Raw genomic sequence first — 9,941 nt, forward strand, 5'->3', positions numbered from 1 at the left:
AATACTTAGCAAAGCTTGGATTTGCTAAAGGAACAATAGATAGTAACTTATACTTGAAAGAAATAGAAAATGGTTTGCTAATATCTATTGTAATTACTAATGATGTCATTTTTGGAGGAAATGATGAAGCCAGTAAAAAATTCTCAAAAGATATGAAGAATGAGTTTGAGATGAGCATGATAGGGGAAATGAAATTTTTATTAGGATTGTGAATTGTTCAAAACAAAGAAGGAATCTTTATTTCTCAAACCAAGAATTTGAAAGATTTTCTGAAAAGGTTTGGACTTGAAAATTGTAAACCTATTGGAACTCCTATGGTAACTGGTTACAAGTTATCAAGCAAGGATGAAACACCTATTCTTGAACAAAGTAAGTACAGATCTATGATTGGAGGATTGCAGTACCCAACTCATAGTAGACATGATATAGTAAATGCAGTTGGAATTGTGGCAAGATTTAATACTGATCCTAAAGAATATCACTATGTGGTAGTAAAAAGGATATTCAAATATCTGAAAGGGATATCTGGTTATGGCATTGGGTATGACAGAAGTAATGACTTTACTCTTTGCACTTATACTGATGCTGATTAGGCTAGAGATACGGATGATAGAAAAAACACCAGTGGAGGAGCATTCTTTCTTGGTGGAAGATTGGTTTCTTGGCTCAACAAGAAGAAAGATTGCACCTCATAAAGCATTGCAGAGGTAGAATATGTTGTAACAATGAACAATTGCAATCAAGTCATATGGATGAAGTAGATGATGAAGGATATTGGAATTACATTCAAAGAACCTGTTATCATTTACTATTATAATGAAAACATATTTAACATGTCTAAGAATCTTGTTTTACATTCTAAGACTAAGCACATTTCTATAAAGTATCATGTGTTGAAAGAGAAAGTTGCATAGAAAGAAATCAGAATAGAGTACATTAACACTAAGTAATAGATTGCAAAATTTTTAACAAAGGCCTTACCAAAGGATATGTTTGAGTACCTAAGAGGTATGCTTGTGGTTATGCCCCTCCCTATTTAAAAATAAATGATGCAAAAGTGCATCAGTGCAGGGTACATAGCATCATTATTAGACTAGACTGAATGTTGATGCTTCCTCTATGGGGGAGTGTTTGTGGTGAACAGAGTCAGCAAAGGACTCTTGATAATTGATAATTAGTAATTGATATACAACATTGTCTTTAGACACTTGAATTGTTTATGGATTTATATACAAAATTGTAAAGCAACAAACTGGCTTGTGGTCATGCTGATTAAATATTCAAGAAAATTGAACCATTTGTATACTATCTTTTACATTGATGTGAATGGGGGAGAATTATTGCATGAAAAACATAAACATTGTACTATGGAGGAGAAGTGTTGTAATAAAGGATTTGCATGAAGCAATATTTAATTGAAGACTTGTTGGTATTCTTTGAACTAGTTGTTTTTCATCTATGTTGCCATCAATGCCAAAGGGGGAGATTGTTAGCATGAATGTTGTTTCTATGGGGGACCATTACAGAACATTTTTATGATGTATTTATAAATGTGTTTGTCATTGATGACAACATAGTATTAAGTTTGTAAAAGACTGACAGAGCAACAAACTATGATTTCTATATTGAGAACATTATATTACTTATTTGTTGTTGTGTAGTTTGCATAGTTACCGGCACATACTAGATTGTGTATTCGCTACATGGGCAAGTGTACAGAACCTAAATCAACAGTGTATGGAAGATATGATTGGATTACAGAGAACCGTATAGAAAAAGAATATTAGGAAAGTAGTTTCTATTGCATGATTTCTATAGCTCATTAAAACTACAGTGAAAGGTTACACAGCGAATTGGAGATAGTTTATTGACCATTGATGACATCAGAGAGTGTGCATGTATGAAAGCTACACATGTGAAAGTTTGTGTATAACTTTGAGCTGACAACATTAATTAAATGTGTATTTCATTAAGTAATGTATGATAATGAAGTATGAAGCCAACTCAAGGATTTATTATTGAGCATGGTATGAAGGAAAGATGTTTTCCATGTTTTACATATAGCATGAAGAGAGAAGACTTACAAACTACCAAGTAGTAGAGAAAAGTAACTTACTATTGTGTGTAAGTGACCTTAAGGGTTATTGTTACTGAGTACAAAATTCCAAATCTAATTGGATAGTCTGAAGGAGAAAAAGTCTAATGTACTAGATAGAGGAAGAAGTAAAGCTTGTTTTACATCTATTATTATGAAAGGAATATTATTGAGATCAATTGGATAGTGGGTTCATTGATTTGATCACAAAGCTATTTGGATAGTGGGTTTAGCTACCTAGCAAAACTCCGAATAGGCTTGGAATCTCCTAACAGGGATTTAAAGTCTCCCAATAGGGAATCTTTTTACTAAATGTTGTAATAGACTCCTAGCAGGGTCCATCCTCTAACAAGGAATATTTATATTAGTACATCATCTTGTGGGCATCATTCTCACTGGGGTTTTCCCTTTGATCAAGGGTTTCCCTAGTCAAAATATCTGGTGTAATTGTTGTGTGCATGTTTATGATTTTTGTTTACTTTAATTGAATGGTTAAGTTGTTTAAAGTGGAAAAATATTTAAATGTTGAATAACTGATTCACCCCCCCTCTTAGTTATCTTGGTGGACTATTATTTCTAACATTAACACCTAAGGTTAATTTGTGATCCATACAAGTTTTTGTGCTAAATAAATTTTGAGAGAATTATTTATGAATATATTTCTAAGAGATCTTGTATTAGATAGAAAGAACCCCATTTTTGTGTTTAAAATTAGAAAAGTGTGTCAATTTCAAAGATTGTAATATGACAGAAAGACAAATGTGGATTGTTTAAATGAAGGAGAAGGAAATGAGTGAAATAGCTCATATTGGGAAGATGAGAAAAAGGCCACGTAACAAAGGAGCTTTATAATCAAGTTGTTGTGTATTCAATAACAACCTAGTTAATGGTAGCTAGTAACATTAGATGGGTTATTGTTCCCTCTAATTATTTTCTCATTTCCTTTATGGTTAACCCATTGGTGGTCAAAAGAAACTTATCTTTAAAATTTGACAGAATGTATTTCCCCAAAATCCTAATGTTCCCCAAACTTCTTGATCTAAGACTAAAATAAAGCTAGAATATTAAAAAAAGTTTGATAGATATCAACTAGCAAAAGATGAGGTAAAGGAAAAACATGCTACTAGATTTCACCCAAGAAAGAAGGATTAAAATGTAATGTGGATGAATGTTTCAAAGGAATGGTAAAAGAAACTTGTCTTTAAAATTAAAGAATAGTGGCAAGTGAAGATTGATGGATTAACTATGTTTAGGGTAGCCAAGAAAAATTCTTTTTTTAAGCTATCTTATGCTTTCTCACTTCAATCTTCAAACTTTGTGGAACTTTTTGTACCTAAAAACTAAGTATGATCTATAGAATAAATTGATCATCTTACATGTTTCTCCTAGATATTTCTACAATTGGACTTTATAAACTCAACTTTTAATTATGATAGTTTTTTTTGTCAAAATAACATTCAGGATAAATTTATCAGTGATTATAATTTTTCCTTTAAAATAAAAAGACCTATTTATAACCCTAAGAAACATTATTTCCTTAAGTTGTCTTATGCTTTGTCACTTCAATCTTCAAATTTTGTGGCACTTTTTGTACCTGAAACTTAAGTTTGGTTTGTAGAAGAACTTGATCATCTTACATACTACTCCTACATATTTTATAATTGTTGTCAATTGACTTTATAAACTCAACTTTTAATTACATATGATCATTTTGATTGAAAATACCATTCACAATAAATTTATCAATGATTATGATTTTGTCTTTAAGAGCTAAATACTTATCTTATAGTCCTTCTAACTTATATCTAAGCAAGCATAACCCCAATGGTAGCTCTATTCTATGGAAGGTCTCTCCTTTCTCTCAGCCTATCTTTGCTAATGTCTGGGAATTAATACTTCTAGAGGTCAGCTAGAGTGGTTGGACAGAAAGAAACAACAGAATCTACAGAGATAAAATGATGGAAACTAGTTCTATCTTCCACATGATTAAAAACATCACCATGAATAGTGTAAATTATGCTCATTTCCCCAAAATCCTAATGTTCCCCAACCTTCTTGATCTAAGGCTAAAATAAAGCTAGAATATCAAACAAAGTTTGATAGATATCAACTGGCAAAAAATTAAGTAAAGGAAAATGTGCTACTATATTTTACCCAAGAAAGAAAGATTAAAATTTAATGTGGATGAATGTTTCAAAGGAATGGTAAAAGCATACATCTGTGTAAGCTTTCAGGACCTCTAAACTTGTTTTGGCCAAATCTCATTTCTCCATCAAAACTCAACTTTTTTCAAAAACTGAAAATACCCTTTTATAGATCTCAACATCAATATCATCATTATCTAAATTTTATATTGTTTTAATTAATTATAATATGTTAAAATTTCAAAATATTATAAGTAGGTTTTTCTTATATTTTAGAAGATGCTCACTCAAAAAATGAAAAAAAAAAAGAGAAAATAATATTAAAAAAATAAAAAATTATATTTATCCCTAGAGGAGAGATTCATCTTCAAGAATATGTAATTTTTTCAATAAGGTGTAGATTTGATAGGGAATTTTTCATGGGAGATAAAAGGTATTTGTTTCAGATAAGGTCAAACTCAAGCACTTATAACAAGCAATAGTGTGCTAATCAAGCACACCATTAGAAAAGGGAAAAAGGTTGTAGATTACTTAGCTACCTAGGGTCTAAACCATGAGGAATGGAAGATAGTGACTAAGATGGAGGGGAAACAAGAGTTAAATCTAATTGTTTTAAATGATAAAAAGAAATATAATGGTACATGGTAAGAGTACAACAGTTGCTAGGTGGACCACCAAGTAGCCATGTCAGGAGGGTTTTGGCCCTATGATCATTAAAGGAAACAATCCTATTGAGATATGTTTGAGCATCATTCACAATATTCACATTAATGAGGTTTTAATCTTCATGAAGCTAAAAAGGGCACTCCATATTGTTTAAATAATAAGGTTTAATTATGTGAATCTTAACCCACATCTCTCTCTTTTATTTCCCAAAATGGTTAATAATGTTGTTGTCATACATTTATGAAATCCTACTGGAAAGTACCCCACTCAACTGAGGCAAGTCATCATGATTTACCACATGTGTCACATCAATAGTAGGGAAAGCACCTAGTTTGTGAAATGGTATAGAGTCAAGATCAAGAGAAAGATTTGTGGCAAGATTTATATAACATTAAATCCTAAAACTTTTATATTTTTTTTCAACCTTATTTGGAAATAGAAAGTTTTTCTCTACACACAAAACTCCTTCATAACATCCATTTTCTTCAATTTTTGTAGAATGTTTCCATAATTAGGATTTTTGCAGACAAAGGTGTTCACAAGCTTAACTTGGGTCCTAAGGAAACTAACTATTTTTTTAGGAAGAGGAACATCATGTTAGTCCACCAAAATGTGTTGAACCTAGAAATACAAAATATTTGGAGTAGGAAAAGGACATTTGTGGTTATTTTGACAACCTGAGGGATACATTCTTATATGCAGGAGATGTAAGGTGACAACATCACCCTTTCAACTAAGTTTTCTAATTATTCAAACAAGGGATAGGTGGAGATAGGGAGTATCAAATTTCTGGTGACATTAGAACTAAATGGTGAAGCGACGGGTCTAGATTGTGTTGATGTTAAAGTTGAAAGAAAATTTACATTGGATTATAGTAAATTTAGGCACAAATTCTTTAAAGATACAAAAGAACTAGTTAGAGTAAGTTATATAAATGGGTTTGATAGGCTCTCCCATCCTATTCCTTTTAGTGACATATGTTACTGGTTAATCAAGTGATTCACTCTTGAAGTTCAGTATACAACTGATCATGGCTACCATTTTCCTTTCCATAACATGTTGAGACATGAGGAAAAAGTTAACATCCCATTCTTCCTACTTTCTTCTTTCGTCAATAGTATCATTCTGGGAGAAAACCCTCACATTCGCCAAGGGATCATTTTTGTCCTCTACCATCATGTATGTGCTCACCATCTTGGTTTTGGTAGATGTCTCCTACCCATTGAAAACCCTAGAATTCCTAAGGGTCCCAACTATTTGGTAGTTCATGAAGAAATATGCACTAAAAGATTCCAAATGGAGTCACCACATCTCTTAGATAACCCTCATTTCTCCAAATCCAAGAAGCTTACTATTTCTCTAGAATAATCCCTTTTCCTTGAGGCCTGCAAAAAATGGAAGAATGCTCCCATTAAATCTAGCCTTGTCAGTGTCCCTAAGAAAAGGAAAATGGAGGATTTTTGGATTTCTAGTGATGTAGAGATTAGGCTTTATGATAAAACTGAGGTTGGGTAAAAAATATTTTCCCCTCCCATCATCGAAAGGCATCTAGAAGATTTCAAAAGGGACTGTGAATATTTTTTTTTTGAAATTAATATGAAGATTGTAGAGATAAACAATAAGTTCAAGAAGGCCATCATTCAACTTGAGCTGGAATTAGTTGTCTCTATAGTCTATAAGGTGTAGAAGAAAATGATGAGAAATGTTGTGTTCGGCTTGATCACTGGGAAGAGTAAATTGAGAAAGCTGATTCAAACCAAGGAGGAGAAGTGTGATGAGATATAGTGTTCCATATGGATCGAGAACTAGATTCAAGAAATCAAGTACCTTAATGAAGATTGGGAGAACATTAAACAAGCCTAGTTCATTGTTCCCTTGTTTTTGGCTCTTATTTGATTTTCTGGTAGTTTTATGTTTCATATGTGGTTTCATTATATACTTTTATTTTCCTTCGACACTGTCTTTAATTGATACAAATATTTATCACCACTACTATTGGGGTAGTAAGACTTTTAATTTGGTTAGTAAGTTTAGTAGTTTAAAATTTAGAATAAAGTTAGTTTTAGGTGTGGATGGGTTAAACTATTCAAAGAACATGGCTAGTTTTGATTAATTTTGCTTCTTGAAGTTCTAGGTGGGACTCTAACCACTAGGGTTAGAGTATGCTTCTCTATTTCTTGGTTTTAATGGGCCAAGGCAGAGATAGTATATGGTCCTTACTATTCTATGGGTTCATGATGCTCTTCTTGTTGTTCTTAATCAAAATATTTTTTGGATATTCATGTACCTTTTCTTCATAGTTTTTAAACAAAAATGCTTAAATTATTCAATGAAAAAAATTAGCCTGAATAAATAGAAAGATTCAAATTGATCTAGTGATCTTAAATTTCTATAACTTGAGGAATAGGCCTCTTAATGTAACTAATCATATCATTTTAAAATGGAAGCACTTCCATGTTAATATTGTTTAGCCTTCTAAGTAAGTGGCTTGCATTTATGTCAAGCACCTTGAATGTCAAAGAAGACCTTTTAGGTCAAGGTTGACCTCAACCCTGACCTAGGTCAAGCATGACCTCAACCCTGACCTAGGTCAAGCATTACCTCAACCCTAACCTAGGGTAGGGTCGATCTCATCTCTGTCCCCAGGTCCATATTTCAATTTCTAGAGGTTTCAAGATATCGGGCTTCAAAAAGTTTCATTTTCCCACTTCTAGGTTAGTTGTTTTGGGTTTCGAAATGGTAGGCTCCTAAATGAAATTTAATCTAGGTTGATTTCTAGTGGTTAGGCTTAATTGGGATTGAATGCTCCCATGTCAGTCTTCTCTAGGAGTTTGTGCCCTAGATCTCTATATAAGGAACCCTTCTTCCCTCATTTTGGCATCCACGATTAATAAGTGCATCCACGATCTATGAGTGAAGTTATTATCTATTTTTTATGAAGAGTATCTATGATCCATTATGAAGCACCTTTTTTTCAAATGAGCAAGCATTCTATCATTCAAGCATTCAAGTTTTCCATTGAAGATCAAGGATTGAAGCATTGAAAGCTTTGAAAGGATTTGGTTCAAGCATTCAAAATTCATCATTCAAATCCTAGATCTAGCCATCATGGTGGTATAATCTTCCTTCAAGATCCTTTGTTAATCTTGCAAATTTTCTCATTCTTGTATCAAGGTGGACTCAAAGCATACAATCATGGAGGTTATGATTTACATGTTTTAATGTTATATTAAAGCTTTCATATCAATGTACTTGTTTACATTTTCAAATACAATTGCATATCTATTCAATATAATAGCTTCATTGTTAGATTTACTTCTACTACTTGCTAGCATTCCTTATTACAATTCCATTATTAAGTTTGATTCCAAATAGAGGTTTGACCAAGGTGAACCCCTCATTCAAACAAAATAACTATTTTTCTTGTAGATAGAGGTGTGGAACAATGAATTAAAGAGCATATTTCAATACCCTTTTTGTCAAACTTGCGGGAGCCATGAGAAAAATTTTTGTTGGAGAAGTCCAGATCAAAGTTGACTTTTTGGGGTAAAATTTATCCCCAGGGTAAGATTGTGCCTCACTATCAGGGTCAAGGTTGACCTCCCTTCAAAAGGACAAAATTTTTCTAGGTTTTCTCCGTCTCAACATTTCCAGTTTGGAAGAAGTTGCAGAGATCTCCAAAACTGTACACAGACACCAAAAATCAACATTTTTCATATTTATCCTACTTCAAGGTTATTTTTATTTATTTATCTATTTTAATATTTAACCACATACTTCTCAAATAGGATGACCATAGGACCTCCTTTCTCCTTATTTTCCATTACATGATCCATTTGTGCATTGATCAATTTCTTATGCTTAATCAATTTGGATCATTCCTATTGGAAATTAGGGTTGGGGATGAGCCCTATTTTCACCCTATTCACTAATATATTTCAGGTTGTCCATTAAATTTTTTTACAGGCATGTTCTTACTATTATAATGGAGTATGCTTCACTTGATGGGAGATATGATAGGGCTCAAACCTATCACTTTGTGGTTATTAATCCAACCTATTTCTAACAACTTTCTTTGTGAAACTTAGGACTTTGAATTTCTGGGTCAAGGATGAACTCAACCCTGACCTAGGGTAGGGTCGGTCTCATTTTTGACCCCAAGTCCATTTTTCAATTTCTAGAGGTTTTGGGATATCGAGCTTCAAAAAGTTTCATTTTCCCACTTCGAGGTTAGTTGTTTTGGGTTTCAAAATGGTAGGCTCTTAAATTACATTTAATATAGGTTAATTTCTAGTGGTTAAGGTTAATTGGGATTGAATGCTCCCATGTCGGTCCTCTCTATGAGTTTGTATCCTAGATCTTTATATAAGGAAGCCTTCTTCCCTCATTTTGACATCCATGATTAATAAGCACATCCACGATCTATGACAAAAGTTATTATCTATTTTTTATAAAGAGTATCTATGATCCATTATCATGCACCTATTTTTCAAGTGAGCAAGCATTCTATCATTCAAGCATTCAAGTTTTCCATTGAAGATCAAGGATTGAAGCATTGAAATCTTTGAAAGGATTTGGTTCAAGCATTCAAAATTCATCATTCAAACCCTAGATCTAGCCATCATGGTGGTGTAATCTTCCTTCAAGATCCTTTGTTAATCATCAAGATTTTCTCATTCTCGTATCAAGGTGGACTCAAAGCATACAATCACGGAGGTTTTGATTTACATTTTTTAATATTATATTCAAGCTTTCATATCAATATACTTGTTTACATTTTCAAATACAATTGCATATCTATTGAATTTCATAGCTTCTTGTTAGATTTACTTCTACTACTTGCTAGCATTTCTTATTTCAATTCCATTATTAAGTTTGATTCCAAACTGAGGTTTGACCAAGGTAGATAGATGTGTGGAACAATGAATTAAAGAGCATATTTGGATACTATTTTCATCAAACTTATAGGATCCATGAACAATTTTTTTTTGGAGAAGTCTAGGTCAAAGTTGACTTTTTGGGGAAAAATTTATCCC

The sequence above is a fragment of the Cupressus sempervirens genome, chromosome 9 (assembly GCF_028749045.1).
Source record: "Cupressus sempervirens isolate cs-2001-9-10 chromosome 9, ASM2874904v1, whole genome shotgun sequence".
NCBI classification, from domain to species: domain Eukaryota; kingdom Viridiplantae; phylum Streptophyta; class Pinopsida; order Cupressales; family Cupressaceae; genus Cupressus; species Cupressus sempervirens.